The sequence below is a fragment of the Bubalus bubalis genome, chromosome 4, assembly GCF_019923935.1.
Source record: "Bubalus bubalis isolate 160015118507 breed Murrah chromosome 4, NDDB_SH_1, whole genome shotgun sequence".
NCBI classification, from domain to species: domain Eukaryota; kingdom Metazoa; phylum Chordata; class Mammalia; order Artiodactyla; family Bovidae; genus Bubalus; species Bubalus bubalis.
The window spans coordinates 138,268,649-138,284,754 of NC_059160.1; the positions used below are offsets into that span (position 1 = coordinate 138,268,649).

Sequence of the window (16,106 nt, forward strand, 5' to 3'; positions counted from 1 at the left end):
CTCTGATGTTTTCTTCCTTTGGCTTCTGGCATGTCCCTCTCTTCTGGTTTTTGGTCTTATCTACTGACCTTCTACTTTCAGTCACCTCTTGAGCATCAGTGTTCTCCAGGTTCTGTTTTGGGCTATCTTTTCTCCCCACCCTCACATTCTTCCTTGGAAAACACAGTGATTCCTTCAGCTTCAACCACTACTAAAAAACCAGTGATCGTGAGTTGTAGATTTTCTAAATAGCACAAAATTAATCCACTTTACTTCTATTGTAAAAATTTCTCTCATTATACAGTTAAATGGGATTTGAGTTTTAGAATTTCATGGAATTTCTCCCATAAATATTCAGATCCCCCTGTCTGCATAACCTGTCACATTATCACTGGTGTATGAATTTTTGGTTAGGTAATTTATCTGAGTTCAAATCTCAACTCTACCACTTACTAGTATGAATTTGGACAATGAATTATGTAACCTCTCTGTGACTCTCCGGCTTCCTTGTCCTGTAAAATGGGGTTAATAATAGGAAATCCTACCTCGTGTAGTTATAGGGAAGATTACAGAAGCTAAACTATATGCAAAGTATTTGGAACATGCCTAGCACTTGAAGTCCTCTTAGCTGTTGTTATTTCATGTGGTCACCTTACCTATATAGTGAAGACTCCTATGATTTTCTGTGAGATCTGTCATCTTTCATGAGCATTAAATGACCTGTTCTCATGGAGATTCCATAGATACCTCAACTGCAACATGTCCAACACTGAGTTTGTCCCAATTGGCCCCCTCTTCTTTTCCTTATTTGCATGAATGGCATCAGTTATCACTCTCCACCCTGTCATGAAATATCAGTTTTACTCTTCACTACTTGCTTTCATCCATCTAATTGGTCATGTCACTTCTGTCTTCCAAATGCCATAGATTGGACCCATTTCTCCACTGTCACTCATCATCTCCCTTCCTTTTCTAACTCAATCTACTTCAGGTCAGTAGTCTGGTCACATTGTTGTTGTTGTTTTTTAGTCGCTAAGTCATGTCTAACTCTTTGCAACTCCATAAACTGCAGCACTCCAGGCTTCCCTATCCTTCACTATCTCCTGAAGTTTGCTCAAACTCCTGTCCATTGAGTTAGTGATGCCATCCAATCATCTCATTCTCTGTCACCCCCTTTTCCTCCTGCCTTCAATCTTTCTCAGTATCAGGGCCTTTTCCAATGAGTCAGGTCTTTACATCAGGTGGCCAAAGTATTGGAGCATCAGCTTTAGCATCAATCCCTCCAATGAATATTCAGAGTTGATTTCCTTTAAGATTGACTGGTTTGATCTCCTCGCAGTCCAAGGTCACATTACTCCACTGTTAACAGTCTTTCAAGGCACTCCACTGTCTGTAACAGGGCTATGCAATATAATTTTCTGCAGTGATGTTAATCTGTGCTCTCCAGTATGGTTGCCACTAGACGCATGTGGCTGCTGAGTACTTGAAATGTGGCTCACAGAACGGAGGAAATGAATTTTTAATAGTTTAATTTTGATTAGTTTAAACATAAGTAACCTCCAAAACTTGTGGCTACCAAATTGGACAGCAGAGCTCTAGAGGACAGAGTTCGCCCAACCTGGCTTGGAAAACCTATATTCCCCATCCCCTATACCCTACCCCAATAGTCTGCTTATTTTGTACTTTTATACATCTGTGTTTTTGTGTATGTTGTGCCCTTTGCCTACCAGGTCTTTCTTACCTTCTCAATCTGATGAACTTTTTTTTTTTTTTTTTTGACAAATCTGATGTTAATTTGCTAATGATTTTTACCAGACTTTTAAGTTTTAGTTTATGAGACAGGATCATAATTACTTTGCTCCATTACTAATACCCTGATTATTTCAAATTCCAAAAATGGAAGTCCAAAATATCATGCTGTAGAGTTTCTTAGGAGTTAGCTTCTATAGTGTTTTCTGCAAAGGAGCCAGGATAATCCCCAGAATGCCTCTCTTCATTCATAGAGCCATACAAATTATATATTTCACTATATTCTTGGACAAGATCTGGTACCAAGTAGTGAATGCTCTGACCCCTTCTGAGGGCTTGCTGGGTTTTGTGGGTGAGATGTCACTGGTGATCCACTCATTCACCAGCTGAATGTTGTTTCAGTGTTTCCACAGCACATCAGGTTCATAGTTGAATTTCTAGCATTATTTCTAGCCCTAGTAATATATAGGAGCTCATAGTTTCCCACAATTTGGGTGAAATCCTCATTCTTCCACAGATTAAGAACACCAAAGGACTCTGATATATCTGCCCCACACAGCAACATTACCTTTGGAACACCTTTTGTTTTTGGCCCCAGGGATTTCTTTTGACTAAAATCTTGACTTTGTTAAGCTCACTTCCTCTTCCATCCAGGTCTTTCTAGCATAGATGAACCTTACTGGTGATCATAGCTACTAGCCTCCAGTTTTTCTTGATGGAGTCTGAGCACCTTAGCAGTCTCTAGTCACTCCTTCTGAAGACTTTTCTGTGTATGCACTTCCACTCACTTTAAATTCTTAGTAGCAAGTGATCTGATGAACTCTTATTCAGCTTTGCAACCTAGGTAAAATGTCACTTTCTCTCAGAAGCCTTTTCTGACATCAAATCCAGAGGCACACAGATTTACTTTTTCTTCTGTGCTCCCTTGCACTTTGCGTTTATCACTGTTGTAATAGTTTTACCACATTATGTTTTAGCTATTTCTCTTCTCCTGAAAAAATTGTTGATCCTTGTAAAACAGTCCCTAACTCAGTATCTCAGACTTATTAAACATGCAAATGTGCTGCTGTTTAATCACTAAGTTGTGTCTGATTCTTTGCCACTGCATGGACTGCAGCCTGCCAGGCTCCTCTGTCCATGGGATTTCCCAGGCAAGAATACTGGAATGGGTTGCCATTTCCTTCTCCAGGGGATCGTCCCAACACAGGGATTGAACCCATGTCTCCTGCTTGGCAGGTGGATTCTTTACCACTGAGCCACCTGGGAAGCCCTATTACACATGTGTTGAATGCATAAATAAATGAAACATTGAAAACTATACCTAAACTTTGGGTTCCTGGGCATTAGCAGTCTCGTATATTTCTCATCTTTAATCTCCTTCAGTCATTGGTACAGTGCCTGTCAAAATACCAATCGAAACAACTGATTTTGAAATGGGTTGGCCAGCACTCCAGTGTTCACAACAGCACTATTTACAAAAGCCAAGACATGGAAGAAACCTAAGTGTCTGTCAACAGATGATGGATAAGGAAGATGTGGTATATATACACAATGGAATATTTACTCAGCCAAGAAAAACAATGAAATAATGCCATTTACAGCAACATGGATGGATTTAGAGATTATAATACTAAGTGAAGTAAGTTAGACAGAGAAAGACAAATGTGATATGATACCACTTATGTGTGGAATCTAAAAATATGATACAAATGAACTTATCTACAAAGCAGAAATAGATGTACAGATATAGAAAATAAGTTTATGGTTGCCACAGGGTGGGGAAAGTAAGGAGAGAATGATAAATTGGAAGATTGGGATTAAAATGTATACACTACTATGTATAAAATAGATAACAAGGACCTACTGCATAGCACAGGAAACTATACTCAGTATCTTGTGTATATGTATGTATGTATGTGTGTGTGTGCGTTTAACTGAACCATTTTGCCATACAACTGAAACTAACACAACATTGAAAATCAATTATATTTCAATAAAAATTTTTTAAATGAATTGGTGAAAGATTTGGGAGTAATTCTGACTCTAGATTCTGAAGGCTCTACTTCTTTACTAAATCAGATCATCAGAAAGGCATGTATCTAACTTCTTCAGAAATATTAATACTAAGGACTACAATGTAATACTATGCCTTCATCTTTGTTGTTGTTACAGTAAGAAATGATCATGCTGATAAAAACTGTTGTTGTTGTTCAGTTACTAAGTTGTGTCCAACTCTTTGTGACCTCATGGACTGCAGCATGCCAGGCTTCTCTGTCCCTCACTATCTCCCGGAGTTTGCTCAAACTTATATCCCTTGAGTCGGTGATGCCATCCAACCATCTCATCCTCTATCACCCCCTTCTCCTCTTGACTTCAATCTTCCTCAACATCAGGGTCTTTTCTAATGAGTCAGTTCTTTGCATCAGGTGGCCGAAGTCTTGGAGCTTCAGCATCAATCCTTCCAACGAATATTCAGGGTTGATTTCCTTTAAGATTGACTGGTTTGATCTCCTTGCTGTCCAAAGGACTCTCAAGAGTCTTCTCCAACACCGCAGTTCAAAAGCCTCAATTATTCAGCACTCAGCCTTCTTTATAGTCCAACTCTCACATCCATACATGACTACTGGAAAAAACCATAGCTTTGACTATATGAACCTTTGTTGGCAAAGTGATGCCTCTGCTTTTTAATATGCTATCTAGGTTTGTCATAGCTTTTCTTCCAAGGAGCAAGCATCTTTTAATTTCATGGTTTCAGCCACTATCTGCAGTGATTTTGGAGACCAAGAAAATAAAGTCTGTCACTGTTTCCATTTTTTCATCATCTATTTGCCATGAAGTGATGGGACTGAATGCCATGATCTTTGCTTTTTTGATGTTGAGTTTTAAGCCAACTTTTTCACTCTCCTTTTTCAGCTTCATCAAGAGGCTCTTTAGTTCCTCTTCACTTTCTGCCATTAAAGTGGTATCATCTGCCTATCTGAGGTTGTTGTTATTTCTCCCAGCAATCTTTATTCCAGCTTGTGCTTCATCCAGCCCAGCGTTTCTCATGATGTACCCTGTATATAAGTTAAATAAGTAGGATGACAATATATAGCCTTGACATACTCCTTTCTCAATTTTGAACCAGTTGGTTGTTTCATGTCCAGTTCTAACTGTTGCTTCTTGTCCTGCATAAAGGTTTCTCAGGAAGCAAGTAAGGTGGTCTGATATACCCATCTCTTTAAGAACTTTCCAGTTTGTTGTGATCCACACAGTCAAAGACTTTAGCGTAGTCAGTGAAGCAGAAGTAGATGTTTTTCTGGAATTTCCTTGCTTTCTCCATGATCCAGTGGATATTGATGATTTGATCTCTCATTCCCCTGCCTTTTCTAAATCCAGCTTGAACATCTGGAAGTTCTTGGTGCACATACCACTGAAGCCTAGCTTGAAGGATTTTAAGCATAATCTTGTTAGCATGTGAAATGAGTGCAATTGTATGGCAGCTTGAACATTCTTTGACATTACCTTTCTTTGGGATTGGAATAAAAACTGACCTTTTCCAGTCCTGTGGCCACTGTTGAGTTTTCCAAATTTGCTGTCATATTGAGTGCAGCACTTTAACAGCATCATCTTTTAGGATTTGAAAAAGCTCAGCTGGAATTCCATCACTTCCACTAGTTTTGTTCCTAGTAATGTTTCCACTTGACTTTTGACTCCAGAATGTCTGGCTCTAGGTGAGTGATCACACCATCATGATTATCTGGGTCATTAAGACGTTTTTGTTCAGGTAAAAACTACTGTATATAAAATAAACAGCAAAGTCCTACTGAATAGCTCAGGGAGCTATATTTAATATCCTATAATAAACCATAATTGAAAATAATATGGAAAAGAATATGTATAACGGAATCAGTTTGCTGTATACCAGAAACTAATGCAACATTGTGTATCAACTGTGCTTCAATTGAAAATAAAAAGAAAAAGAAATCATAATGCAAAGACAGGATTTTCAAGAAAATTCTGTTGAAGACTTTGTTCTGTGGTTCAAGACTTCTTAGAGAAACATACGTGTGAGAATTCTTCTGCTAGGATAATACTGGAAAGATTTGCTCCTTTGTAACATACTCACACACATCCTTTCATTAGTTAATGACAGCTACATGGCACTTCACATTTCATTCTGGCTGCCAAAAAGCTCAGAATTAAGTCATATGTATCATAATTAGTAATCTCGATATTTTTAGTTTAAGCTCAAAGTAAATTCCATTCTTCAATCTCTGTCTTAGCTGTTTTTGGACCGGTGCAATTTGTTGTTAGGAGTCTGAGATCTTTTTGTATTATTAATATTCTTTTACATATTATAAATATTAAACAAAACAAACAAGGTTTCCAATTTTAAATGGTCTGTTTGTATGTATCTGAATCTTCTCTCCAGCTGGTCATTTTCTTAGAGATAGGAATTCACTTTTTCTCCTCTGCTGCATCCTCTCTGTGGCTGTCACAATTCTGCAGGCAGTCAGGGCTCAATAAATAGTTGTTGATTAACAGTATCCATGCTAATTAATTCAGCCAAAACAGGAGTGTTGTGATCTAATTCTAATACTAAAAAAACTACTTGTAAAGCTGAGTTACTATATTAATAAATCTTAAGACTGAAAACAAACACATGAAATTATGTTCAACCTCATTAACAATCAGAGAAATACAAATCAAAATACTGAAGCACTGTTCTTGGACAGTCTTATTAGCAAAAAAATATTTAATGATAAGTTACTGGCAAGCATCCTGAGAAATAAGTGGAATTCTGATCACTAGAGGTGAGAGTGAATAACTTTTCTAGAAAGAAATTTGACAATATGGGTGAAATCTTCAAACATGCTTATATTTTTGATACTGCAATTGTATTTACCCTATAAAAACAATAGGTATGAAAAAATCAAGTTCAAGGATCTTTTTATAGTATAAGTTATGATAGCAACAAAACTGAAATAACTGTCAGAGAATAGAAAAGTGAAAATTTGTACAAATGTTATAATTTGGCAACGTTTATAGATGCCTTCTATCTAGAAATCATTTTTCTATGAATTTACCCAAAAATAATATGTGAAATGACATATATGAAAGGATATTTATTTTAGCATTATTAAAAATTTTCAGCTTTATGGAATTGGATAAGTAAAGCATGGAACCTCTCTGACAGATGACTAGGCATCTTTCAATTTGCTGTTATCAAAGGAATTTATTGACATAGGAAAATGAACACAGTAAATTGAGATACAAATGTAGTTTTCAAAACAGCATTTATAGGATGTAATCATTTTTAAAATAAAAGCTATGTTAACATTTAGGTATGCCATTGTGCTTTTATATACTTTTCAAATTGTCTACAATGAACAAATAGTACTTGTTTAAAATTGAAAAACCTAGTGGAGGCAAGTATGCGTTTATGATTTTAAAAAATTCAGTTGGAAGCAGCACACAATAAAATGGCACACCCTTCTGAAGAAAGCTGTTCTCTAGCTGTAGGTCAGGCACTTTACACTGTTTGGACTTAGGCACATTAATAGAAGCTCGATTAGGGCTTTCTGAAGTGCACTGCCTAATCATCTGAACCGTGTTAGGAAGCTGGGGTTACAGAGGCAGAAGGCTTCCATCACCTCAGAGCCTGGACACCAACCAGATGCTGCTCTCCTAGTCACTGTGGGGTCCAGCATACCATATATGGTTTCTCCACTGTAGAAGCTCATAGCTAGAAGCCTCCCTCCAAAAAAGAGCCTGGCCTCTAGGACTAAGGCAGGAGGATGCAAGAGAAAATGGCCTCATCACACTTCCTGTTTGGTTGCTGCATCCCAGTAAGTGGGCCTCCACCTTACCAAAAAAAAAAAAAAATGTGTAAAACATAGTGTTTTGTTTTCTAGCCAGTTTTGTAAATTAGTGTTTTGATGTACAAGGTAGTACTAAGAGATCTGACAAGAGTTAACATTTCCAGTAAAGTCCCAAATCTAGTCCCTTTTTTAAATTTTATTTTTATTTATTTATTTGGCTGTGTTGGGTCTTAGTCACAGCATGCAAACTCTCAGTTGTGGCATGTGGGATCTAGTTCCCCACCCAGGGATTGAACCAGGGCCCCCTGCATTGGGTCCAGTCTTAGCCACTGGACCCACCAGGAAAATTCCCCAGATCTAACCTCTTGTTCATTTTAATTCAGTTTGGAAAATGTTATTGAGCACCTTAACAGCTCAGGGACCCATACTAAATGACGCAGAGAATACAAAAGGCAAAATCCCATTCAATGAGCACCTACCTTGAAGTTAGGGGCCAAATTTGGACTTCATATTCTTGATCTCTTTGTATATTCCCAATCACACTGAAAGGGAAAATCAAGTGAATGTCAAGTTGCTCAGTCGTGACCAATTCTTTGCAACCCCATGGACTATACAGTCCTTGGAATTCTCTAGGCCAGAATACTGGACCAGGTAGCCTTTCCCTTCTCCAGGGGATCTTCCTGACACAGGGATTGAACACAGGTCTCCAGCATTGCAGGCGGATTCTTTATCGACTGAGCCACCAGGAGAGCCCAAGAATACTGGAGTGGGTAGCCTATCCCTTCTCCAGAAGATCTCCCCAACCCAGGAATCGAACCAAGGTCTCCTGCATTGCAGGCAGATTCTTTACCAGCTGAGCTATCAGGGAAACCCCACTGATAATCACCCCTCTGGGGGTCATTAATTTGATCCTCATCTAACAGATGACATAGAGGAACAGAGCAGATACAGATTTTGCCCAAGCCAGATACTAGCTGGTGAAGCTAAAATCTGAGCTCAGATCAAGCTGATCCCAAAGCCCACATTTCCCCCACTATTTATCAATATACTGGCCTCTACTTTAGAGATTTACAAGTCATGCACACAAATATCTTTAAAAAAGTGGTTAGGGAGGAGGCAGGAATGTCCTATAAGCTCATTTCAAACATCTAAAGTAATTCAAAGGAAAGAGAGCAACCCTTCAGGGATACTGAATGAATGAACATCTTCACAAAAGGGAATGGCAGCATATAAACCAGACAGTGGAGTTTCCTTAAGATTGTGGCAGGATGGTATTGAAATGTCTCAGCAGCTCACAACAGCAAGAGCATAGGCACAGAGATGGGACCTAGGAGCTCTGCCTGAGAAATGGTGTCTGTGGTGTACATGGAGGCAACAGGTGGAGACACAGCTGGTGAGGCAGTTCTGAGCCAAGCCTTAGAGAGGTCTGAATTTATCCTATGGACAGATTTTGAGCAGAGGAACAGCATACTCAGAACTGTACTTTAGAATGTTTACTTAGAAATATTTGGTCCAGTTGATGTTTTCCCCCTTTTTAATTTCATAAGGCAATTCTGATTGTTAGAGAGCAAATAATGGCCATCTTGAAAGGTTGGGCTTTTTTTTTTGGTCTTTTTCTGCTTTTTAGTATGTAGATTTCCTTAGGTAAGTTCTTAACAACAGTGTAAATTTAAGAACTCACTGTCTGAACATCACATATTAGTCTTTCATTATAGACCAATGTTATTTTCCCATTCACCAAATTACTTCAATACAGCAAATGTGGATTGGTTGCCAAGATATTTCAATCAGCTCCGCTTGGTTAAGAAAGACTATGAATGCTGATGGATAAGTGAGTCCATCAGTGTCCCCTCTAGAGGCTGTGTCATTATAACCTCACCTCTCATTGACATCAGCTCAAGTAGATCCACATTTTAGGATGCAAAGCCAAGTTAACTGGCCAAAACCAATAGAGACTTAATTTGGAAGCAGGAAAAAAAGAATTCTACATGAAGATAAAAAGCTAGAGATGAATGTGGTCCTCTTTTTTGTTGTTGTAACTCTTCAGTGAGTGCTACCTGACAATCTACGCAATTTAATATAACCCCCTGGGAAGCCCACTTTCTTCCTAAGCAGAAAACCGTAAAATGTCAGAAATACATAAAAGGCAGCTTATATCTGGAAGAGGAAAGACAGGTACACTTTTAGAAGAAACACCTATGAGATGAACCCTGAAAATTAGGCAGTTGGCACTGCTCATCTATTAACTTTTCTTTATTCCCAGCACAAGGACTGCAGCTTAGGGATCTGTTGAAAACTCCTCACTCAGTATTCCAAAGGAGATTGTGAGCACCGCTGGTAGAAATGAAAATCAAGGAGCAGAAGAAGGTATAATGATCAGTTCTGATACACACATGGGAAGGACAGTGACTGTTTCCTCTCTTCCCTCTACTTCTCCCTCCATCCCAGGCTGAGACGCACCACCTCACACCTGAATTCTTTCACAATCGCTGCTTTCTCACCATCCCTGATTGTGACAGCCCTCTACTTTGCAATGCTCCAGGTTTTCAAGCAGCTAACTAAAGGGAAACCTAAGTACTGTGGACAAGCCTCAAGGGTAGGGAAAGGGGCATGGCATTTAACAGGTGGGTCCCAGACCCACTCGTCTACTTCAGCCAGAACTAATAATTTTCATCTATTTTGTTCACTGAGCTTCCACTTAAGATTTCTTAATAAGAAAATGGTTTCATTCTGTGCTTTCACTGCCAAGGGCACTGGTTTGATCCCTGGTCAGGAAAGTAAGATCCTGCAAGCCATGTGGTGCAGCCAAAAGTAAGGAAGTAAAACAAATAAAATAAAAATTGGAACTTTCCTGGTGGTCCAGCAGTTAAGACCGTGCTCCCAATGCAGGGGGCCCTGGTTCAATCCCTGGTTAGGGAACTAGATCCCATACGCAACTAAGACCTGGTGCAGCCTAATTAATTAAAATAAATTTAAAATAGTTAAAAAAAAAAAAAAAAAACCTAGTGTTCTAATGGGCTCCAAAATCACTGCAGATGGTGACTGCAGCCATGAAATTAAAAGACGCTTACTCCTTGGAAGGAAAGTTTGACCAACTTAGCATATTCAAAAGCAGAGACATTACTTTGCCAACAAAGGTCTGTCTAGTCTATGGTTTTTTCAGTAGTCATGTATGGATGTGAGAGTTGGACTATAAAGAAAGCTGAGACTGAAGAATTGATGCTTTTGAACTGTGTGTTGGAGAAGACTCTTGAGAGTCCCTTGGACTGCAAGGAGATCCAACCAGTCTATCCCGTTTTTGTTTTTTTTTTAGATGTTGAATCTGGTTTTTATTTTTTATTTTTTTTAATTTTATTTTTAAGCTTTACATAATTGTATTAGTCTATCCTAAAGATCAGTCCTAAGTGTTCATTGGAAGGACTGATGTTAAAGCTGAAACTCCAGTACTTTGGCCACCTGATGCGAAGAACTGACTTATTTGAAAAAGCCCTGATGCTGGGAAAGATTGAAGGCGGAGGAGAAGGGGACAAGAAGGATGAGATGGTTGGATGGCATCACCAACTCAATGGACATGAGTTTGGGTGAACTCCAGGAGTTGGTGATGGACAGGGAGGCCTGGCATGCTGCAGTCCATGGGGTCACAAAGAGTTGGACATGACTGAGTGACTTAACTGAACTGAATGAGCGACTGAACTGAACTAAACTGAATGTTCTAATGTTTAAAAGAAAGAAGGAAGGAAAATGCTTTCATTACCAAAATAACTTTATATTTTTGAGATTAGTTGTTTGTCAGTTGCTTCATTTGCTATTATTTTCTCCCATTCTGAAGGCTGCCTTTTCACCTTGCTAATAGTTTCCTTTGTTGTGCAGAAGCTTTTAAGTTTAATTAGGTCCCATTTGTTTATTTTTGCTTTTATTTCCAATATTCTGGGAGGTGGGTCATAGAGGATCCTGCTGTGATGTATGTTAGAGAGTGTTTTGCCTATGTTAAGAACAATGGTTGTATATCACTGCAAGCCTGCTGCTGCTGCTAAGTCACTTCAGTCATGTCCGACTCTGTGCGACCCCATTGATGGCAGCCCACCAGGCTCCTCTGTCCCTGGGATTCTCCAGGCAAGAACACTGGAGTGGGTTGCCATTTCTTTCTCCAATCCATGAAAGTGAAAAGTGAAAGTGAAGTCGCTCAGTCATGTCCGATTCTTAGCAACCCCATGGACTGCAGTCCACCAGGCTCCCCCATCCATGGGATTTTCCAGGCAAGAGTACTGGAGTGGGGTGCGATCGCCTTCTCCAACTGCAAGCCTGGGTTCACACTTTTCATCATCTGACCCACTAGCTGTACCAGCCTCGTTTTGAAACCATTCTCCTGCCCATCATTTCTCAGTACATTCATTCTCTTCCAAACTCCCTCCAAGTCATAAATAACTCTTAAGACATTTCTTTGACTTCTGGCCATGTCTTGCCTTGCATCTATCTCGGAAGCATTTTCATCTCTGTGTGTCTCGTCTGCCCAGTGGACCAGAGGCTTGGGGTCATGTGGGGCCCCATCTACAGAGACAGTGAGCACTCACACATGCATCCTCATTCTTGGCTCCTTCCTACCTCCCTGCCCTTGCTGAAACCCTCCTTCACCCATTCCAGAGACTGAGCCCTCCTTTCTTGAAGCTCACCTCTTGCCTCTCTCATTTCTGAGGTTCCAGTGTGTTCCTACCTCTTCTTCTCAGATCAAATGCCCATCTAGTCAGCACCCCATGATTTAGCTAGCAATCATTACCTGTCTTGAATTATTCTCTGGTTGTTTCAGGTGTTATATTTGTCTCCCTCAACCTAGCTGCAGGCTCAGTGAGGCAATGGGTTGGCCCTTAACACTTCTTGATATTGGCAAATATCATGTTTTGCTTTTAGCAAACAACACTCAAAGGTCAGTGGATGAGTTGACTTCTCCTTAATTCCAATAGAAAGGAATTTTCTGTCTGTTTTAAAAGGCCAATCCCTCTTTCATATTTAATGCTGCAATCACTGCTCTAAAAGTCATGACCATGTATAAAATTTTCTAAAAGGAGAACCATAGCACTTTTAACCTGATTTCCATCCTGATCAGGTTTTTGTAGTTACAAATAACAGAAGTGTAGTCACACCAGGCAAGCACATAGCAAGGTGTTTGTAAGGATTCAGGGAAGCAGGTGAAGTGACATCTGGACCCGCTCTCCCCCGCCTGCAGAACCAGAACTGTGAAGTAGAAATTGACTCCCCTACCCACTTCTTGCATCCTCGCAGAGACAGAAGAGTTGACTTTTCAAGCCAGGGCAGCTTCTTTGTTTCCTCAAGGCTTCTCAGCTCCCTTATGACTCCACAACTTTATATAGACACATATCTCTTCCCACAGTCCCAAATGCTGAGAAACCTTTCAGTTAAGCATCTGCAACTCTCTTTCCCAGGTCCCTCTGTTCTCATCTTAAGAGAGAAAATCTGCTTGATTCAGCCCAGTTGTGGGCTGGGATTTCTCATCTGTCAGGTGTCCAGTATGGAAGAAGGAGGCATGTTGTACAAAAATGAACCACCTAGGGAATCTGGAGGAAAGAAATAATATGGAAGAGGAATGACTGAGAGATAAGGACTGACCTTTAGGGACATTTATTATTACTTGTAACACATTAAAATATGCCATTGGCTCCCTCTGATTTTTACCTCTTCTGTTTTTCAAATATGCTTGTCTCTTGAAAAGTGTCCTTAATTTCAAAGTGTACAAACAGAAGGAAATCAGCAACCTGGAACCCACCTGGGTTAGCCTGAGTGTGTCTGATCAGTCAAAATGAAAGCCAGCAGGGTTTGTCTCAAAGAAGCCTCTTGTGTCAACCCTCTTTAAAAATCCCCTAAATTTAAATAGACTCAATTTCATATCCAAATTGGAACACTCTCTTGTGCTAAAAGATTGCATTCTGTTTTTGTATTTGAGTCCATTAAAAATGGTCTTCTGTGGTGGCTCAGACGGTAAAGAAGCCACCTGCAATTCAGGAGACCTGGGTTCTATCCTTGTGTCAGTAAGATCCCCTGGCGAAGGGAATGGTTATCCACTCCAGTATTCTTGCCTGGAGAATTCCATGGACAGACGAGCCTGGTGAGCTACAGTCCATGGGATTGCAAAGCGTGAGACAAAACTGAGTGACTAACACATACTTTCATTAAAAATGAAATGTATATGTATACATAAAAATACATATATTTTAATGCATATGTGTTCCATGAGCTTTCCCCAGTGGATATCGTTCTGTCGTGGGGTTTTGACTACTGAATGGCATAGTGTTTGTTGTTCAACAAAGAATACTTTAGCATGAGCTTGGTGTCTGAAAATCAGCACTGTTTTTTTCAGATGAAGACTTGGAGGAAGCATTTTTTTAAAAAATTCTGTCAGGTTTTGAGGTTACCAATATTGTTTTCATTTTAAAAATAAGATAGAAAACTTGTTGCCATATAATAGTATTATCAGTCTATGGCTCTCCACTCTGCAATTTTTAACATGGAAAATTTTCCCATAAGACCAAAAATAAATGAGAATTCCCACCAGACCTCCAACAAAAACATAGTCAAGTAGTAAACTTCAGAAACAAGAAACTTAATTAATTCTCCAGGAGAGAATTATGGAGACACAGCTAGCATTTTTGGACTAAAGGTGTATAACACCAAAACAAAACTAAACATTTTTGAGACTACTTTTACCTTCAGTGATAACAAATTATTGAATTTTCTGCCAAAGGAAAGACTTATAGAACCTGCAAGACTCAGATTTAACAGAAAACAAATCAGTATTATTGGACATTAATGATTTTTGAGTCTTTGAGATGGATTTTATAGTCAACAACAATGATTCTGTCTTACTCACATTGAATCATGTAGGAAGAAGGAATTTTGAAATTGGCATTTCCCATACAATTTATTGCCTACAACCAAAGGCAAACACTGGTTTCTCCTGGTATCTCTCAACTTCACCGTCACTATTTCTGCATAAGAGCAGAACTCCTTTAACAAGGTTTGTGGGTGAAATCAGAACTCTGCTGTAGGGAAGAAGCTCCTCAGATCCTTCCCACTACCACTTTCTTCCTGAGCCTGTAGATATGCTTTGATGGATACAATATTGTCTTTGTTGATATTCTCCCTAATAATCTACTTGATGCAATATACACATGACAGTATTGTTATTTTTAGCAGACAGGCAGATCCTTTTTTCTGATTCTGAATTAGAGATAACACATTATCTAAGAATCAGTTGCTCCCTCCTCTGTGCTGCCATAGCCAAGGATATTTCTTTTCTAACATAACTAATGTAACCTGTGTGTGTGAGTCACCCAATCATGTCTGACACTTTGCAACCCCATGGACTATAGCCCGCCAGGCTCCTCTGTTCATGGCATTTTCCAGGCAAGAGTACTGGAGTGGGTTGCCACGCCCTCCTTCAGGGGATCTTCCCAACCCAGGGATGAAACCCAGGGTTCCTGCACTGTAGGCAGATTCTTTACTGTCTGAGCCACCAGGGAAGCCTGAGTAATTTAAGTTGCATTATATATGAGTAGCTCATCAAACCACAAATGTCTCCCTTAATTGTATACCTTGAGGGAAAAAAAGTGTCTCCATCATCATTGTATCTCCCAAGGTCCTTGGTATAGTACTTGGTGGAACCAAGGGGCAGCTTGTGGACGTTCATTGTCCCATTCTCAGCCATCTCAAATAAACACATTATTCAAGGGAAGTTGCACTGAACAAATATATTAAGACAATTTCTCTAGCCCACTCCTCTTCCTCTTCCAACCTGATTGCATAACCTAAGCATCCTTCCTAAATAGAAGTTGAGCTGCCTGTCACTTAGGAGAAAGGAGTAAGAAAGAGGGAGGAAGATAGGGAGATAAAAAGAGAGAGGAGAAGGAAGAAGAGAGACAGTTAACACTTTTTGAGCCCCATCTGCCTGGAATCATGTTAAATACTTCGCCTTATCTCATTTAATCCTAACAGCCCTGAAAGGGGAATATTAATATTATGTTATTTTTCAACCTAGAAAATTAAAAAGGTTAAATAACTACCCAGAGTCACCAGTAAAGAAGCAAAGTCAAGTACTCAGAAACTGTTAGAGGATTGAGTAAATGATCTTATCACTGAGTATCACCTTTCCCCAACACTTCAATGGGAGCAGTTGAAAACTGGAGTACGATAAAAGCAGCCCATCGTTTCACTCCATAGCATTTCAGGAACACACGCATCCATCCACCCGTCTATCAGATTGAATGAAGTCTGTGATGTACTTAGGCAAGGATGCAGACAATTGTTGGAACACAGGCAGACATTGTTGGAAGACATTGTCTCTGTGGCCGGTCAGGGGCAGGTCAAGCATAGCTCCAGTGTATCTTCTTATGGTTCTTAGAATGGCCAACAAGATCCCAGCCGGGTGTTGGTGAAAGAGCATCTACAGAAAGTAAGATCTAATATAACCTGGAAAGCCCAGTTTTTGCTACACTATAGCCTTCCATACTTAGAATTCCAGACAAACTGTGCCTGCAAGTTGTGTGCATATGTTCAGGAAATGTT

At 39.6% G+C, this 16,106-nt stretch overlaps 1 pseudogene; it reads right to left on the reverse strand.

The window, feature by feature from the left end:
- Positions 1-1,908: 1,908 nt before the first annotated feature.
- LOC102398463 lies at positions 1,909-15,231 on the reverse strand (annotated as a pseudogene).
- Positions 15,232-16,106: the final 875 nt, after the last annotated feature.